We start from the raw sequence: 19835 nt of genomic DNA, 5'->3' as shown, positions 1-19835 counted from the left end.
CATGTGGCGTTGCTTCGCTTCCCATTAAATTATTATAAATGGGGGAAATTCAGAGGATTCTTTCTCCCTCATTTTTAAAGCTAATGGGGTGAAACTTGCTACAGTGGTAGAACATATTTATCACTCTTTGCCTATCAAGTTTCATAATGTTTCACCCATCCACTGATTTTTTGGGAATTTTCAAAGTTTTTAAAATAACATTTTAAAAAAGACTACAAGAATGATGCCTCCGCCCCCCCCCCCTTCCTCCTCTGTCAACCCTGATTGGCTGAGAGGCTTGCCAGCATGTTTGGCTTCACCTCTCAGCGGGGCTTGGTCACAGCTACATCCGAAGGCATCCGAGACATAAGAAACGAAGGCTCCTTTTGATTCAAATTCTTAATATTGGGAAGGCAATGAGCAGGTGAGTTGGAACTCACTTCAAAAGTGCTTTAGATCCGAATTAGATCCAAATTTAACAGGCATACAAACAAATTGCACAAGCTTAGTAGTTAACTATCCAGGCTCTGTTTGAAAATATCCAGAGAAGAAAACTACAGATGATACTACATTAAGCATTTTAAAGCAGGCACTCCTATCGTTTGGTTACCTCATGCTGAATTCTGGGACTTTTAGTATAGGGTGAGGCTTTTGGAATTCTCATCCAGAGGGTCCTTGGCTTCCCTAAACTACAAGCCCCAGAATTCTGCAGGAGATAGCCACATGGTTGAAAGCAGGAGCCAGCACTATAAAATGCTAATGCGAACAAGGTCCTACACCTCTCTAAGGAATTGTAAAACCATTCTTACCATCAAGATGTTCCTTCTAATAATGTTCAGTTGAAATATACCGTCTAGTAACTTCAAACCATTTCACCTGGCCCTACCCTGAATAGCAGAGAACAAGTGTATCCCCCTCTTTTTGTGACAACCCTTCAGATATTTAGGGTGTGTAACCATGTTACCTTTCAGTCTTCTCTTTACCAGACTGAACATGCCAAGCTGCTTCAATCTTTCTGAATATGTTTTGTTCTCCATATCACTTATTATCTCGTTGCGTTCCTCTGAACCTGTTCCAACTTGTCTATAGCCTTCTTAAAACAAGGCATTCAAAATTGAATGCAGTACTATAACATATATAGGACCTCGACTTGAAAGCTATGCTTCTATTCCCTCGACTTGGAAACTACGTTTCTATTAACATATGCTAAAATAGTATTCAGCTTCCTTACTGAGGGTCCACATTGCTGGCTCATGTTCAACTTATATATCCCTTATCTTATATCTGTCAATTTGGTTTTTTGTGGCCTAAACGTTGAATTTTGCACTTATCTCCACTCTGTGTATTGTATTAACTTCTTCCCAATTTTTTTAGTTTATCTAGCTGCCCAGGAACTGATGCTGTCTCTATACAGAGACAGAGGCAAATTCAATATTCGGCATATAGGCCACTAGTATTAGTATAGAATGATAAACAGAAAAGCGATATGGCCCTTTTTCAAAACAAAAGGAGTGTTAATTGATAATAGCCACCAAAATAAGAAACATAGGAAAGATTGTGAGAAATATCACATCCCTAGAAATCCTCAGTTCCATTCATTGTAATGGGCAATGCTGTGCTCACCAGCACATTCTGAAAGCCCCAAAGCACATGCTCCCCACAGATCCTGAAATCTGGATCTTCCTCAACCAGAGATGTGCCGTACAAAAACTCTCCAGAAATTCCTTCAAGATGCAAAAGTCTGCCTTCGTAATGCAAGTATAGCAGTGTTACAGTGAATCCGCAAGTGTAGCTGAGAGGGACTTCTGGTCCAGATATTGAGTGAAAAAGCTTCTCTGTGCTTCAGCTCTGAAAACTGATGCTACCACTTGGCAGTGGGGAGGAGCCTTCTTGTAACCACTTACCAGACCCCTTACTCAATCACATATGCTCTATACATCTCTTAAAGGAGTTCTTGTGTGTAAGTGCTTGAAGGACTGTTGTTGATAGGAGTTGCTGTTGATCTTTCAGGTTTGTGTGTGTGTGTGTGTGTGTGTGTGTGTGTGTGTGTGTCAGGAGCCACTTGGGATGCCCGGATGTTTGATGTTTTTTTCATCCTTGTGGGAAGCTTCTTTCATGTCCCCACATGGGGAGCTGGAGCTGACAGAGGGAGCTCACCCACTCTCCCTGGATTCAAAATGCTGACCTATCGGTCAACAGTCCTGCTGGCACAAGGCTTTAACCCAATGTGCCACCAGGGGCTTTCAGCTGGGGACAAACCTGTCTAATGTTTCCTTGCTTTCCACAAAAGCACCCTTCTTCTAAACCATATTTGTTGCTTCACTGCTTTTCAGTTTCTGTTCTACTCCCCTTGTTCTTTCTCTTTTTCTTCTCTCCTCCTTTGTCTTTTTTTCTTTTCTTCTTCCCCTTCTTTCTATTCTTCTCCTACTATAGCTTTTTCCCTCCCTCAACTCTCTTTTTGGCAAGGCATTCAAAAACAAGGTGACCAAAACCTTGGTTTTAGAGAAGCTTTTATTCCCGTATGCATAGATCTAAGTGGATCTTGTGCTGTCATTCTGGTTTAGGAAGATACTGCATTCATTGGTTCTCAACCTGGGGTCCCCAGGTGTTTTTGGCCTACAACTCCCAGAAACCCCCGCCAGTTTACCAGCTGTTAGGATTTCTGGGAGTTGAAGGCCAAAACATCTGGGGACCCACAGATTGAGAACCACTGCTGCATTTACTTGAATCTAGCGCTCACCTTTTTGGCTAAATGACCTTGCCAAAATTAGGGTGTGCATGCGTGTTAGATTAGCGTAATAGGGCAATCTTAGCGCTGAACCAAAGCAATAGGAGAAGATGCTTCAGGAGCACCTGGAGCTCCTATTTGAGGGATGTCATCTGTAATTAAATTGTCATAGCTCACTACTTTGTAATCTTGGGATTTTTAGTTTCACAAGGCATCTGCACTCTTTGGCAGAGAAAGCTCAAGGCCTTGTAAAATTACAGCCCCCGTGATTCCATAGCATTGAATCAAGGCAATTAAAAGCATTTGTCAGCAATTTTTTGGGGGTTACAGGGTTTAAAAAATGAGGTCCGCAATAAATTCAATGACATATTAGACGCAAGGAAATACGGGCATCCAGCGCTCTCTGATTTGCTGATCTTCCCAAAGATGAGGAGGGGAAGATGGTAACCTGTTGCCACACTATGCAGCCCTGCAAATGGACCATTCCAGTCCCTATAGCTGAAGCTATTAAATTTTTTAAAAATCAGTGATTTTTCCTCCTGTCTTTTCCTAATACCTATTGTGGGTTGTTGAAGGCTTTCATGGCCTGAATCACTAGGTTGCTGTGAGTTTTTCGGATTGTATGGCCATGTTTCAGTAGCATTCTCTCCTACCATTTTGCCTGCATCTTTGGCCAGCATCTTTAGAGGTCTGAAGATGCCGGCTACAGATGCAGGTGAAATGTCAGAAAAAAATGCTTCTGGAACATGGTCATACAAACCGAAAAACTCATAGCAACCCAATACCTATTATCTTAAGCCTATTCCCTTTTGCTTCTATGGTCTGCTTGTCCTAACTTAGGTTTTAAAAGTTTCCCCCTTGACATTGAGTCGTCTTGTCCAACTCTGGGGGGTAGTGCTCATCTCCATTTTTAAGCCAAAGAACCAGCATTGTCCGTAGACACCTCCTAGGTAATGTGGCCGGCATGACCGCATGGAGTGCTATTACCTTCCCACTGAAGCAGTACCTATTGATCTACTCACATTTGCATGTTTTCGAACTGCTAGGTTTCAAAGCCTTCGATCATGTTTAGACTCTCTTATAATACATATGAGGACCATTGACTCTTTTTTAGCACTTTACAATTCTGAGGTCGAATACTGCTGTTTTACCTACAGCAATTGCTGTATTTTATTGTTTTTAGCTGGGGTACTGTGAATTTATGATGTTATGTTGACTATTTATTACCTAAGTTTTATTTTGCACTTGTTATATTTTGTATTTTGTGTTACACCTTGAGTGTTTTGTGAGCTGCCCCAAGTCCCTCTGGGAGTTGGTGGTGGGACATAAATAAAGCTTATTATTATTATTATTATTATTAGTAGTAGTAGTAGTACAGTAGAGTCTCACTTATCCAACATAAACGGGCCGGCAGAATGTTGGATAAGCGAATATGTTGGATAATAAGGAGAGATTAAGGAAAAGCCTATTAAACATCAAATTAGGTTATGATTTTACAAATTAAGCACAAAAACATCATGTTATACAACAAATTTGACAGAAAAAGTAGTTCACTACACAGTAATGCTATGTAGTAATTACTGTATTTACAAATTTAGCACCAAAATATCACAAGGTATTGAAAACATCGACCACAAAAATGTGTTGGATAATCCAGAACGTTGGATAAGCGAGTGTTGGATAAGTGAGACTCTACTGTATTACTATTATTGGTTGGCAGAAGCTGGAGCTAGCAACAGGAGCTCGCCTCATCCCATGGATTTGAACCGATGACCTTCTGGTCAGGATCTAGAAACTTAATCTTTCATTCATATATTCATATTTTGGCTTCTGCAGTAGGAACACTGGACTGAATTTGTTCCATGTCATTTTTCATCGTATTTTGTTCTTCAGCAGATACTTGAAAGCCTAACTTTCCCTTGTTAATTGCAATGTAAAGCTTCTAAACCTTATTTTCTGTTCTAATTTACTAAATGTTTCATCACTTTCACTCTTTACTTTAGCAATTTATTCAAATTATGATAAAATAAATCAGTGTTTTTAGGTCATCCAAAGCAAGATGAATGAGTTCCCTTGTTATTGGTGCTTTTCTTGTAGCTGATCTTGTGGCCTCTATAGGAAAAGTAAACACACTTCAAGAGGTATGAATGAAATAGATGATCACATCTTAACCCAAATTTTGCATAATAAGGTGCTAATACTAGCATACTCCAGTGCTAATATAAATTGAAGTGCGATCTATAATCAAGTTAATTAAGTGTTTTAGTTGTAATGATAATTATTGCATACTTTAGCACTATTAACAGTTAACATTCTATTTGAACTGACAGGTACAGTACAATTTTATGCCATGTCTATTGAGAAGCAAGTCTCAACTCTGGTTAGCTGGACTCATCCCTGGTTTAGCACTGCAGTCTTTGTGCTATTAATAATTTTTGTACAGCCTTCAAATATTCTTAAATTAATGTGTTCAGGGGCTTCATTACTACTTAATATTTAAAATGCTGACTGAAGCAATATCACACCAACAAATCTGTAAGACTTCAGTGCTGCTAATAAATATAATGTTATCTTTGATAAAAAGACAAATATTATAAAACTTAAAGAATACTGAGATATAGTGTATTTTTTTCTGAGACAGCTGACTGAGTTCCAGTCTCAGAGTACAATATAGAAAAACATATGCAAAGGAACATAGCATTGATAACGTCTTGATCAGTTTTGCCTCAATTTCTGTACTTTGCATTGTAATAGTTACTGGGATATGAGAGCTGCCATTCCAATGGTTGGTACAGGGAACACATTTTTGGGACTTGGGTCTCAAGTTCTCCTGCACTTCTCCCTCCAAGCAAGTGAATCACTCTGTCTTTTTTTATCTCCAGCACATCATACCATGCAGATTTAACTAGAGGACAAATCCGAAAGTGTGAAAGACAATGGTTCCCAACCTTTAAGAAAACGTGGACCACTGAGGCAAAAACTGGATACATCGTGGACCATCAAGATCAATCAACTCATCGTCCCACCATCCGGACAAAAATAATTTTTAAAAGTTTTTAAATAACTAGAATGTCTTAATCATATTAACATTCACATATACATTTTTTACTTTGTGATAAAGACAAAAAACCATAATGAGATTTAATGAAAAAAATGAATGTGATTTTTGAGTTTGTATTTCTTTCACTACGGTAGGTAGGGAATCCTTGGATTGATACTATTGCTCAATGCCATGCACATGTTATGGCACTGAGTAATATCATACTGGACTTTGATAGTAGTAGACTCCCAGACTGGCTTTTGAAGTCCAAATACTGTATTAGGCTGCTGTTCTTGGGCTTCAAGATCTAGTCTGGGAGAATGAGCTCCAGAGAGCTCTTCTGCTGGCTCAGCTAAAGGGAAAAAGTGCACCCAAGTGCTTCCTTCCTTTCTCTTGCTTCCTCATGAGGAGCCAGTGATGGAGCTTCCCTCGGCCCCTGCCTTCACTGAATTGCAGGCTTTGACTGCATCCTCCTCTTTGCAATCCAGCCTGTGAACAGGGCTGCCTTTCTTGCCTCAATAGCAGGTAAGAAATGAAGGATTCAATATTACAATTCCTGCTGCCTCCCTTTGCTCAGTGTTGGACCCTTCTTTACTTGTGCTTGAGGAGACTACTGTCAGAGCTGCATTTGCAATCTCCTTGTAACCCAGCCTCTTGTAACCTGGGTTTGCAAATGGGGCTCTGGCAACAGCAGTTTCAAGTCCAGGCAAGGAAGGAAGGATCCAACACTTCTATTCTTGCCCCCACACTTTGTTCGATGTCAGATCCATCCTCACAGCCCAGATGGCAGGGGACTGGGTTGCAAGGAGGAGACTGAAAACGGGGCTCTGGAAGCAACAACCTCCTCAAGAGCAGGGAAGGAAGGAATTGAAATTGTCCAAAAGGAAGAGGGTTGTATCTTTGATTCCTTACCTGCTCTTGTGGCAAGGAAGGAAACCCCATTTATAGACTGGATTGCAAAAAGGAGGAGGCAGTTGAAGCTCGCAGGAAGTGAAGATGGGGGCCAGGGATAGCTCCATCAACACTGGCCCCTAATGAGGAAGCAATGGAAAGGAGCACGTCGGCATTCTTGCCTCCCTTTGGCTGGGCCAGAGGAGAGGAACACTCTAAGCCCGAGTGCTAACAGGAGTCAAGGCTCTGGGATGAAGGAGAAGGGGAGGGCCGCAAGGGGAAAGGTGTGTGTTTGGGGGGATTATACCTGCGGGGCCACTTCCTCAACAACTACACTGTGCCGACTTGGGTTTTCTGGGAAAGACCCCCGTGGACCACTTTTTTGTTTCTTGGGGACCACCCGTGGTCCACGGACCATTGGTTGGGAACTATTGGTGTAAGATTATGGCCTCCAATAAATTTGTTAGCAAGATTTCTCTACTCTTACCATGAGAAGCTAACACGGCTTACTTTCAGGAATTCTTACTCTCACTGTCTTCATCAAGTAACTGATGTAAAGAATCTTTGCCAAATTGAACATGAATGACAATACTTGTGGAGGTGATCCAGGTATGTATGGGTTTATGTTGTCAAGAGGAGCTTTGTATTCATTGTGTTATCTGTCAAGGCTGTATCTTTATTATGAACACAAAGTATGACTTAAACATGTCTGAGCTCTGCAAATTTAATCTTCAGTTCTTGTATGCGAGTAGTTTATAAATTGCCTCTTTGCAAATGAAATTCTTCCTTGATTACTTTATCAGTCTGTGGTGGATCATCTATAAGCTTTATGAAAGGGAGTTTCGACCGATACTTGTCTCGGCATGCAGAGTTCCTCATAAGAAAGTAGTAACTCGGAGCAAGAGAGATTTTGTACATTTCTTCTCATTTGTTGTTATTGCTATTATTTACTGTCAACTTCAACCTATGCTACCCTATGAATAAGAGATCTCCAAGATCCTTGGTCATCAACTACCTTGCTCAGGTCTTGTGAATGCAGGGATTTGACATCCTTGATTAAATCAATCTACCTGTAGTGCAGTTTCCCTCTTTTCCTACAGACTTCTACTTTACTAAGTATTATTTTTCCCAATAAGACATATAATCTCAGAGTATGTCCAAAGTATTACTTGTGACAAAGGAGTTTCTTTTAGCTTTACTGTAGTCATCTTCAGTGCTAATGAGAGTTCAAGTTTAATATGCCTTAAGGCCCATTCATTTGTCTTTTTAGCAGTCTGTAAAACTCTTCTCTAGCATCACATTGCAAATGAGTTACTGTATATACTCGAGTATAAGCCTAGTTTTTCAGCCCTTTTTTTAAGACTGAAAAAGCCCCCCTCGGCTTATACTCGGGTGAGGGTCCTGGTTGGCTTAAATTTGGGTCAGCTTATACTCGAGAATATATTGTACATTTATTATTTTTCTCTATTATTGTTGCTACTATTACATTTATTTTACTCTATTTTTATTATTACAGTATTATTAATACATTTATTATTTCACTCTGATATTATTATTATTATTATTATTATTATTATTGCATTTATTATTTCACTCCATTTTTATTACATGTATTATTTTACTATTATTATTGAAAGGATACATAAGCATATTTACATTGAAGAAGATGAGAATAATGGTTTGATCAGAGTTGGACAGTCTTATCTTAAATTTGAGCTTTATGTAAATATTCAAAAACATTTAACCTACTGATGCCTCAATTAATGTAATTTTATTGGTATCTATTTTTATTTCTGAAATTTCCCACCCTCGGCTTATACTGGAGTCAATGTTTTCCCAGTTTTTTGTGGTAAAATTAGGTTCCTCGGCTTATATTCAGGTCAGTTTATACTCGAGTATATATGGTATGTTTCTTGCTGTGGGCTTCCAGATTTCAAAACTGTATATAGAATTCAGAAATGGTATGGCCTGGATAATTCTGACTTATGAACATTTGTTTCAGTTTTGGTGATCTAGTTCCTTCTAGGCTTGGGCCCAAATCACTGTTAACAAAAAGATTTGTAGTTTTTGGTGGGCCGTTTTTGATAATTATCAAAAACAGAATGGGGAGGAGGGAGGTGAAAATCCCAGTAAAATGGATTCAAAGAGCCAGATTTGTTTGGTTCTGGAGAGGAAAGAGTTAAATCCACAAAATACCTGTAGTCTGGGGATCTACCGTGTGTTTTTCTCTCCTCACAAAAGCAGCCTCCGTCCATTTTTTTCTTGGAAAGTTCCCTCCTCCTCTAGAGGGGGCCTGGGAACTCGCTTTCCCAGCAGCCCTTGCATAGGGTGGCCATTGAAAAGTTCCTCTCGGAGCATGATGGGAGTTGAAGTTTATCTCTCTCTGTTTCTCAGCCAATAAAAAACAGGATGCCTTTTGACTGAATTGCACACCCTTTCATGGCTGTCTTTCTAAGTCTTAGGATCTCATCACATGGATGAGGTCTCATGTGGGGAAGTGTCGCCTCATGACTTGGCCTCATGGTTTTCTACAGAACACAGGAAGCCTCCCATGTTCCAAGGGAAGCCTACTTGTTCTTAATGATGCCTTTAGTTTGTACTTTGTATCTGATTTACATCGATCATTTGTTGACTTACTTACCAGCCTAAAAGTCAGACTGTGAACAAAAATAACTACAATTAAGTTAGTAAATATAGGCACAAAATTAATTGCCATAAAGAACAAAATGACAAAAGAGAGAGATACAAACATTATCAATATCCAGATGGAGCAATAATAACAATAAAAGAAAGAGTTCCTGGCAGATATTCTCTCCTTAGCTCAAAAAGGCTAAAATATATAAATAGCCAAACCTCTTTCTTGACTTGTAACTCTATCAGTTAAATACTGCAATCAAACTGTGTGATTCAGTTGGGTTTCTGCTGCCAGAAATGCCTTTGAACAATTATTGTGTTTTTGTGCAGTCCCCTATTAATTTCAGTGGAGCATGTGCTGGATTCCTTCTCGATGGACTGTTCCCAGAATTTATAAAGGAGACCACTTCTCACGAGTTCATTATTTCATTTATACCATTTAGTCTTTTTTTGTTCTATTCACATGGTATTGCATCATTTAATTAACAAGATTTTGCATCGCATTATAAGTATGTTATTTTGTACATATAAAAATAGCAAGTTGCAGTCATCAGCTATGTGTGAATTGCAAAGTCATGAATTACAAATTGCAAAGCCATGAACTAATGAATTACAAATGAATGAATTGCAAACTACAAATTATGCAAATTACACAAAGCCTGAAAAGTTTCTCAAAGGGTGTGAATTCTTATGTGAATATTCATTTTAAAAACTGAATACTCTGATCCAAGGAATTTAATGAGAATGAATGCTCTGATTTTTGAACTTGAATAACCCTGTTGGTTCCGGTTAGAGTTAACAAGTGTCTTCACTATGATATATACATCTCTGTAACAAATCAATGCCTTTGTAGGACCAAGGAAACACAAACCAGCCTGATTCCCTGCCAGCATGCTTGCGATTCTTTTGTAGCTTGCTTATCTTTTGGACATCTAAAGGTTGTTTTCCTTCCTTCTGATGAGTGGCTTCTTGCAACAGGGACCCAGCACTCATGCTGCCATGTTGCGGAGAAGCACTGACTGCTCTGAAACCTAAGTACAATTTTCGAAGTAACAAGAAAGAAGTAAAGGGCAGAAAATTGTTTTTTTTTTAAAGTGGGTCGTGACTCACAAATTAGGAGCTGTAAACTAGAAATCGTGTTTTACTTTTAGTGATGTAACTATAGAGTCTGCACTTCAGCACCAGAAAAGGGGACCTTGAGTTGAGCATAGCTAGGCTTTTAAGGGGAACTTTGAAATATTTTCAAAATATCACAATTTTAGACAGGGAAAGAAGAAGTAGAGTCACTGATAGAAGACAAGAGGCACTCATGCCACTTCCAAGTAGAGGATTTTTATTTATTTTTTACAAAAGGCTTTCTCTATCAGCATACATTGGAAGAGCAATTTGATGCTTTTTTTTTTTACTGCCACAGCTCAGACCTTGAGACAAAAAAATTCATGAACTTTCGAAACTTTAAAATGTTCTGCTGTAGTTACAGTTGTTTAAAAACATTTGTTGCCCATTTCAATCTGCATGAAAACAGATGTAAAAACCATAGGGATTTTTAAAAGATGAAAAAAAAACCATGGCAAAGACACAAGGCAGGTAGCCTATTCAGCTTTGGTGAAGCTTCTCAGGGTAGTCAGATCCACAAATACAGGCAGCTGCAAATAATGATTGTACTCTGGTCCTAATTGTCTGTTTGCATTGGTTAATGCAGTGGTTCCCAACCTGTGGGCCCCCAGGTGTTTTGGCCTATAACTCTCAGAAATCCCAGCTAGTTTACCAGTTGTTAGGATTTCTGGGAGTTGAAGGCCAAAACATATTTGTACCCACAGGTTGAGAACCACTGGGTTAATGGAATTTGTAAAAAAGTGGCTTTTATTTATTTATTAGACTTGTATACCGCTACTCCCAGTTTGGCTCGGAGCGGTTTACAGAAATAGATTAAAACAATACACTTAGCTTTAAAATAACAATAACAACAATAAAACAACAATAAAAACAGACATAGCCCCGAGTTTTTCACCCATTGAAAGCTTGTCGGAAGAGCAAGGTTTTGCAGGCTTTCCGAAAGGCAAGTAGGTCTCGGATAGTTCGGGTTTCAACTGGCAAGGCATTCCATAAATGAGGGGCTACAATTGAGAAGGCTCTCTGCCTAGTGGAAGACAAATGATAAGTCCGTATGTTAGGGACTTCAAGCAAATTTTGGTCTTCGGACCGAAGTAATCTCTGGGGTTGGTAGGGGGATAAGCAGGTCCTCAGGTACGCCGGCCCCAAACCATGCAAGGCCTTAAAGGTTAGAACCAGTATCTTGAAAGTAATCTGGTACTCAATCGGTAGCCAGTGCAGCTGTTGTAGAATTGGGGTGATACGCCACCTCGCCGGCACCCCAGCGAGAAGACGAGCCGCCGCATTTTGCACCAGCTTCAGTTTCCGGATCATTGACAGAGGAAGGCCAATGTAGAGGGCGTTACAGTAGTCGAGCCTCGAGATGACCGTCGCCTGGATCACCGTAGTCAGGTCGTTCCTAGATAGGTAGGGAGCCAGTCGCCTAGCCTGACGTAGATGGAAAAACGCAGATCTGCTCACAGCAGAGACCTGGGCCTCCATTGTGAGCACCAAGACTTTTTACAGAAGATGACGGACGTAGTGTCTCGCCATCCAGGGTAGGCAGCTGGATCTCCCTCCCACCTGGACGGCCCAGCCAAAGGATCTCTGTCTTCGCCGGATTCACCCTCAACCTGCTGGCACGCAACCATCCAGTAACGGCCTCAAGGCAATGATGGAAACTAGATGATACAACAAAAAGGGAATTGTTGAGTGATATGGAAAATGTATATCCCAACTTTCCATTGCAGATGACCTTCAAAACCGCTAGCAACTTTCCAATTAAGGCTCCCATTCCAAGCTCATTTATTAGGGAGTAAGTTTCACTGGGATAGCTGGTATGCCCTAGTGGTTGGAATGTTGGACTAGGACTCAACGAGACTAGAGTTTGAATCCCCGCTCAACAATTGAAATGCACTGGGTGGTCTTGGCAATGGGCAAGGCACATTCCCTCAGGTTGAGAGGAGGACAATAGACCTCCTCTGCATAAAAATTGGTCAAGAAAATCTCACATGTGGGTCACTATACGTCGGAGATGACTCAGAAGCACATAACAAGAGCAAAGTCTTAGTGGACATTGCATGATTTTCTTTTGAGTGGATAAAATCGCCCTATATTATTATCCTCGAGCCTCACGTAGAGTCTGCACAAGCTCACCCTTACATATTTTGTACTATGCCCTAGGTTCTAAGGACATGGTATGTTTATGCTGTTTTATGCTGTCTTATACTGTTTTTACTGTTTTATATTGTTTTAAATCATGACTGTATTTTAATGTATGATGATGTTGGGCTTGTTGGCCCTGAATTCCATTGGGGAGATGGGAGCGGGATATAAAAATAAAGTTATTATAAAGGTTTCCCCTTGACATTAAGTCTAGTCCGTTCCAACTGTGGGGGGTTGGTGCTCATCTCCATTTCTAAGCCGAAGAGCCGGCATCGTTCGTAGATGCCTCCTAGGTCATGTGTCCGGCATGACTGCATGGAATGTCGTTACCTTCCCGCTGAAGTGGTACCTATTGATCTACTCACATTTGCATGTTTTCAAACTGTTAGGTTGGCAGAAGCTGTGGCTAGCAACAAGAACTCACCACGTCCCACAGATTCGAACTGCTGACCTTCTGGTCAGCAAGTTCTGCAGCTTAGTGGTTAAACCTGCTGTGTCACCTCAGTCCTATTTTGAATGGATATATACATGTATATATGTATGTATAGATGAAAAGAAAAAAATATATTATCAGAAATGTTAATTAATTAAAACTTATATCAAAATAAATCTAAGAATAGTGGTAAAATTAGATTTCAAAACACAAAGATAACCATAGGCACCATAAGCACTGGTGAAATAATTACAGCTCACCCGTGTTGCTTCAATGAACACAATGACCCTCGTTGACCATCTGAAATACAGCCATGTTAACACCAGGCTAATTATCATGGAGGAGGTTTCCACCTGTGAGAAAAGCATAATTCTTGTGTGTCAGTCGTAGCACTTCACGGCTAGTGCAAATCATATAGTAAGCCATTATTATCATGTAATATTGTTATGTTAATGCATATTTTCTATTTTAACTCTCCTTTTCAGAAAGTGAATGAATGAATGAATGAAAAAGAGAAGAGGAGCGAACAGTGAATGGCTGCTTGTTGTCAGTACCCTTAAAATTGCTTTTTTTTCAGGCCAGGGAGAATTTGAGATACCACCATCCTGGCAAAATCACTGGAAAATCAGTGGGAAGCGTTATACTTGAAATTGACAAGGTGAATGGGAGCCTGGCACTCTTTAAAAATCTGTCCCACTTTTGCTAACTTGTGAGGAGGGATACTGTTGTGGGAAATAAAAAAAATAATCACAAATAACAGAATAAAATAGAAATGTAAAAAACAGAGAGGGGAATCTTACTTCCCCCTCCCCCACACTCATTATGTGTGCTTCAGTGTGGGAAAGATGGATATGTTTTGACATTCGTACTCTTACTATTGCTACTTAAAGAAAACAGTAGTTTCTTACCTTAGAAATGAATCTTGCTTTTTTCTAAGCCATTCATTAACTCATCAGTCTATCCTGTCCACAAGAGTTGTTTTTATAGTCAACAGGCCCAAAGAACTCATTTTTGGATTGAGCATGCATGTTCTCTGTTCATAATTGTTCCCATACCCCTTACAATGTTAAATGCCATTTTTTAAATTTTAATCATCATCATCATCATCATCATCATCATCATCAACATCATGGATCATGAGGAGAAGACCTGGCTATAGCTCATGAATGGGACCCTGAAGAAGGAGACAGAAGGCCTGATTCTTGCAGCCCAGGAACAAGCCATCAGAACAAATGCAATTAAGGCCAAGATTGAAAAATCAACTGATGACCCAAAATGCAGACTGTGCAAGGAAGCTGACAAAACCATTGATCATATCCTCAGCTGCTGTAAGAAAATCGCACAGACTGACTACAAACAGAGGCACAACTATGTGGCCCAAAGGATTCATTGGAACTTATGCCTCAAGTACCACCTGCCAGCAGTAAAGAACTGGTGGGATCACAAACCTGCAAAGGTAGTGGAAAATGAACACGCAAAGAAACTGTGGGACTTCCGAATCCAGACTGACAAAGTTCTGGAACACAACAAACCAGACATCACAGTTGTGGAAAAGAAAAAAGTTTGGATCATTGATGTCGCCATACCAGGTGACAGTCAAAATGATAAAAAAAACAAGAGGAAAAACTCAGCTGCTATTAGGACCTGAAGATTGAACTTCAAAGACTCTGGCAGAAACCAGTACAGGTGGTCCCGGTGGTGATCGGCACATTGGGTGCTGTGCCAAAAGATCTCAGCCGGCATTTGGAAACAATAGACATTGACAAAATTACGATCTGCCAACTGCAAAAGGCCACCCTACTGGGATCTGCACGCATCATCCGAAAATATATCACAAAGTCCTAAACGCTTAGGAAGTGTTTGACTTGTGATTTTGTGATACGAAATCCAGCATATCTATCTTGTTTGCTGTGTCATACAATTTTGTTGTGTCAATTATTATTATTATTATTATTATTATTATTATTATTATTATTTATATTCCGCCTTGTCTCCCCAAGGGGACTCAGGGCAGATTCCAACATACAACAACAAACATTCAATGCCTCCATAAAACAAAAAAAATGCTGACATAAAATCCCAGGAAAACTCCACATATGAAAACAGCAGTTAAAACCTAATTTTAATAAGTTTTGTCTTTATATCTTGTCTTTCCAGCCAATGAACAAGACTAAGGATTTCATCAGCCTTTGAAGACTGTTCAAAAGCTTCAAGTGGTCCAACAGGCAGTTAGATTCCTCACCAGAGCACCGTATAGGGAGCACACAACCCCCGTGTTACGTTAATTCCACTGGCTGTGAGTCGGCTACCAAGTACAATTCAAAGTGTTGGCTTTAGCCTATAAAGCCCTAAATGGTTCCAGTCCAGCTTACCTGTCTGAACGTATCTCCTTCTGTGAACCATCTCAGAAGTTAAGATCTTCTGGGGAGGCCCTGCTCTCGATCCCACCTCCTTCGCAGGTGCGGTTAGTGGGGACGAAAGACAAGGCCTTCTCAGTGGTGGCTCCTAGGCTGAGGAACTCCCTCCCCAGTGAAATCAGATCAGCTCCCTCCCTCCTGACCTTCAAAAAGAAACTGAAAATGTGGATGTGGGACCAAGCTTTCAAGCAATAACTTTCAGTGCAATAAGTGATTATGTGCAATTATATGATTTCAGTTCAATGGGTGATTATGAAATAGTACAATGACTACTGGAACAGCTTTGGACTATGAACCTGGATTACGTAATTTTAATAATTGGTTTTAATTGTGTGTTATATGTTTTGAACTTTTTGGTTTTCATGAATTTGTTTATTTATTGGCTGTATGTTTGTGCGGCATGTAATGATTATCTCCTTGTAAGTCGCTCTGAGTCCCCTTCAGGATGAGAATAGTGGCATATAAATGTAGTAAATACATAAATAAATAAATCAGAGTTAGGAGGAACCGGGGGGGGGGGGAGTGGAGGAAACCATCTTACCCTATTCCCTCCCATCTTTCCCGTATTGAGGGATGGCCAACCATCCTATGTCTGTACCTGTCTTTCCCCCACTTTCACCTATCTGAAACCTGTTTGGAGTCGGGTAATACCCAACTCCTGAAGATGGGCTTCAGGCTCCATTCAATGTACTTAGGAAAAGGAGCTCCACGAATTCCGACCGGAAGTGCCCTCACATCATGTGATGGCCTCTGTGGGACTCCCATGGGCTTCATTTCCTAAGCGCATGGAAAAGGAGCCTGAAGAATGTCTGATGAAGTCTATAGATGTTTTCCTCATTCTATCTTCATGATCATTCCTTGACATACCGTAGATAAAGCCGAAAGAGAGATCAGCCAGTGAAAACTTCTGGACAAGTATGCTTAGGATCAGTCTCAAATTGTAAGATCAACACAGCCTTTTACAAAGACACAGGCTTTTCCAATTCTGTTAAAGAAATCTTCTGCCCAAATTCAGCTATTCAACAACACTTGTAATAATTATACTTGTAAATGTACACAGAAAAATTCACAGGTCTGCAATGGAAAATCTTTCAATATTATATTATATTTATTTACCACATTTGTACCTCGCCCTTCTCAACTCCAAGTGGGACTCAGAGCGGCTTCACATATCGGCAACAATGTGATGCTTTAAAAACATACAATTGCTAAAAACACATTAAAACAAGAATTAAAACAAATAAAAACAATTAAAACAATGATTAAAAACACATCATCCAAAACTGTATTAAATACATTTTCGGATGCTGAATTTAAAAGAAATGTCACATTGCACCATTATTTCATAAATTTTATTACTGATTTATTTCAGTCAGATATTCAAACATGAAAAAAATCAGAGCAAATTGTGATAAACCTCAATGTGATAGAGCAAATCTGAGGTCATTTTTGGATTTTGACTGCCAAATTTCTAGAAAATCAGCATACATTTGTAAAAGATTTTTATGACCCTAAATTTAGCAAGCCTATGTTTTGAACAGGTGTGGCTATATGAACAAGCCATATTTTCCATTTAGTTTTTATTTCTGCAAATGTGTAAAGTTGGTTCTCTAAATAAACAATATTTGATAAGTACAAACAGTAAGTATACCTGCTGCTATTTGTCCTGGACATCTATATACTGAACTTTTAACTTATAGACCGTCACAGCTTATTTCAATTCCATTTTTTTCTGAAAGGACTGTAGAATTGTTTATTTAATAGAATGTGATTATTAAAGGGCACAGCTGGATGGAAACCAAACTCCCCCCTTTCCTTGTTCCTCATTTTCCTTTATGTGATGTTACTAAAATTTATAAGCCTTTTTCTATGTGAGACAGAGCAAAAAGGCTTTATCCTTTCCTCCACACCAGGTTTACACAACTTGGCAGTAGTAACAGACCAAACAGAAAACAGACTAGAGGCTGCATTCCAGAATCCGAAAGGAAGGAAGGAACCACACATCCAAAGCACTTCTAGTACCAAGCATTTTTATAAGGGATCCTCAACCTGTAATCTGTTTTTCAGGGATTAGGGAAGGAAGAACTTTTCCCCCTTCTCCAGAAGTAACCAAAACCTTTTGCTTCCAACTAAGTCCCTCACTGATTTCTGGTCCAGGCAAGCAAAGGCAAGCATGGCCCTACCACTTCTGCTTAACCTTGTGGTGACTCAACTCTACTTAGACTCTTCCTGTTCTTCTGATTTTTTTTGTGCTTTCTCCTTCTCATTTTGGTACAGAGATGGTAATTGAGGAAAGAAGCTACCCTTGGAAGGAAAATGCAGGAGAAAGTATGCCTCTGACAGGGTGTAAGAGGAAAGAGGAAAGGCATTTCAGTCTCCATCCAGGAGTGCCACACACATAACACTGGGTGGCAGGTATTAGGAACTGGAATGGCCAAACTGTGCTGGTGTGTGTATGAGTAAATGTGCTCTATCCTCCTTCAAGAAACAACTGAAGACCTGGATGTTTAGGTTGGCCTTTAGTGAGACCTGTCACTGGATGACCAGCCTCAGTTGGCATTATAACTCTATCCTGAATTTTATTAGGTCCCTTTTATTCTGGTATTTTAACTGATGATGTTATTTTTATATTGCTGTTGCAGTCCTCCCCCCCCCCCCCCCCCAATGAAGTCGACTGAATTGTACTTGATGGTTGATTGATATTATCACTGCTGTATTAACTCTTGTTTTATTGTCTTACTGTGTTGGGGTTTTTTTTTGTATATTGTTCAATGTATTTATGCTGTTTTTGTAAATTGTGCTGGTTGGGCCTTGCCCCATGTGAGCCGCCCCAAGTCCCTGTGGGGAGATGGTGGTGGGGTATAAATAAAGTTGATTATTATTATTATTATTATTATTATTATTATTATTATTATTATTATTATTATGCAGTGCTAGTGGTGGTATGTTTTGGCTTCTCTGTGTTCGGAGCATCCTCCCCCCCCCCATGCCCCGGCTTGTTTTTGGACACCCACCCCCCAGTAGCTGCTTTCTCTCTTCCCTCACTCAAGTGCTGTGGAGGGACTGGGCAGGAAAGAAAGAACCAGAGCTCCCTGGTCCATTAACCGACCCTTCATAGCCTCATGGGGCAACAGCCTGGGACTGGTCACAGGCCAAATAGAGTCCTATCAGGTGCTGCATCTGGCCCATGGATTGTGTCTTGTGTAGGCCTGCACCTCACCACCTTTCCACCTTCTGCATTTGTGGTTTTTCTCATTCACGCCAGCTCAGCACTTCTCAGGCTATATAATGCAATCTGAAATTCATATAATGCAGTGTAGATGTGGCCTGTGAGAGCCTCTCCCTCTTTCACTTGTATTCCCTTTTCTTTCTAGTTTTTCCTTTCACCTCAAATGTGTTTCTCTTCTTCCTCCATACATATGCAGTCTTTCTCATTCTGCATTCCCATATCACCACCATGAAAATTCTGTTCTTCTCTCTCTCCCCCTCCTCCCCAATTTGTGTGTATGTGTCTATGTGCCCCCTCCTCTTTGGTCAGCTGTGACCAAAGGTGTTGTGTAATTGTGTAAAAGAGGCACACATGGAGGGCAAAAGGGAGAAATGTGTCAAGAGGAAAGCATGTCAAGACAACCCTTGATGGGGTTGCCTTCCATCTGGAAATTGAATTCCTAATTGCAAAATAACATGCAGATCAAGAATCGGCCTCTACAGTCACCTACAGACCCACCCCCAAGACCCTACATTTGGAAGGCAATCATACGTGGCCACGAGTGATAGCCTATGATGATCCCCTCCTCACATTCCCTAGTTGCTTCCATCTTATCCCACCTTCTCTGGTTCCACTCATGCTCTTACTTCTCCATTCTTTATCGATATATGCTTTTCTTCCCTTTCATTCCAACTTTGTTTGAGGAGCCACAATAGCGCAATGGGTTAAACCCTTGTGTCAGCTGAACTGCTGACTTGAAAGTTGGCTGTTTGAATCCGTGAGACAGGATGAGCTCCCGTTTTGTCAGCCCTAGCTTCCCATGTAAGGACATGAGAGAAGCCCCTTGCAGGATGGTAAGACATCTGGGTATCCTCTGGTCAGCGTCTTTGAAAAGATGGACAATTCTCTCAAATCAGAAGTGACTGGCCTCAATTCGCTTCCAACATGATAAAATAAATCTTTGCTTCGCCAACACTTTATCCATTGATCTCCCTTTCCAAAAGAAAATTTTGAAACCATGCCTACAATATACCACTCTGTGTTACTATCAGTCTTTTCAAAGTGTAAGTCTCATTTGACTTAATAGAACCTTCTGCTGAGTAGACATAATAGATAAGGTTGCCCTGTAAATTGAGCAGCAGTGTTTCATCTTCTCCCTATCCCATCCCAATATTTGATTATTCTGAGGATGAGGTAGGATTAAACAATCAGGTTATATAGCAGTTTGTGAAATCTTTTTTTTTCTT

The 19835-nt window shown here is 40.2% G+C and overlaps 1 long non-coding RNA gene across 1 annotated transcript; it reads left to right on the top strand.

Moving 5' to 3' along the window:
• The first annotated feature begins 216 nt into the window (after window positions 1–216).
• Window positions 217–18267, top strand: LOC134298263 (uncharacterized). Its single transcript, XR_010005241.1, has 3 exons — window positions 217–403; window positions 5590–13621; window positions 15121–18267. It is a non-coding gene; the product is annotated as an uncharacterized LOC134298263 (long non-coding RNA).
• Window positions 18268–19835: the final 1568 nt, after the last annotated feature.

The sequence above is a fragment of the Anolis carolinensis genome, chromosome 4 (assembly GCF_035594765.1).
Source record: "Anolis carolinensis isolate JA03-04 chromosome 4, rAnoCar3.1.pri, whole genome shotgun sequence".
NCBI classification, from domain to species: Eukaryota; Metazoa; Chordata; class Lepidosauria; order Squamata; family Dactyloidae; genus Anolis; species Anolis carolinensis.
Note: the sequence above shows the minus strand (reverse complement) of the source record. Positions and strands in the feature narration are given on the sequence as shown.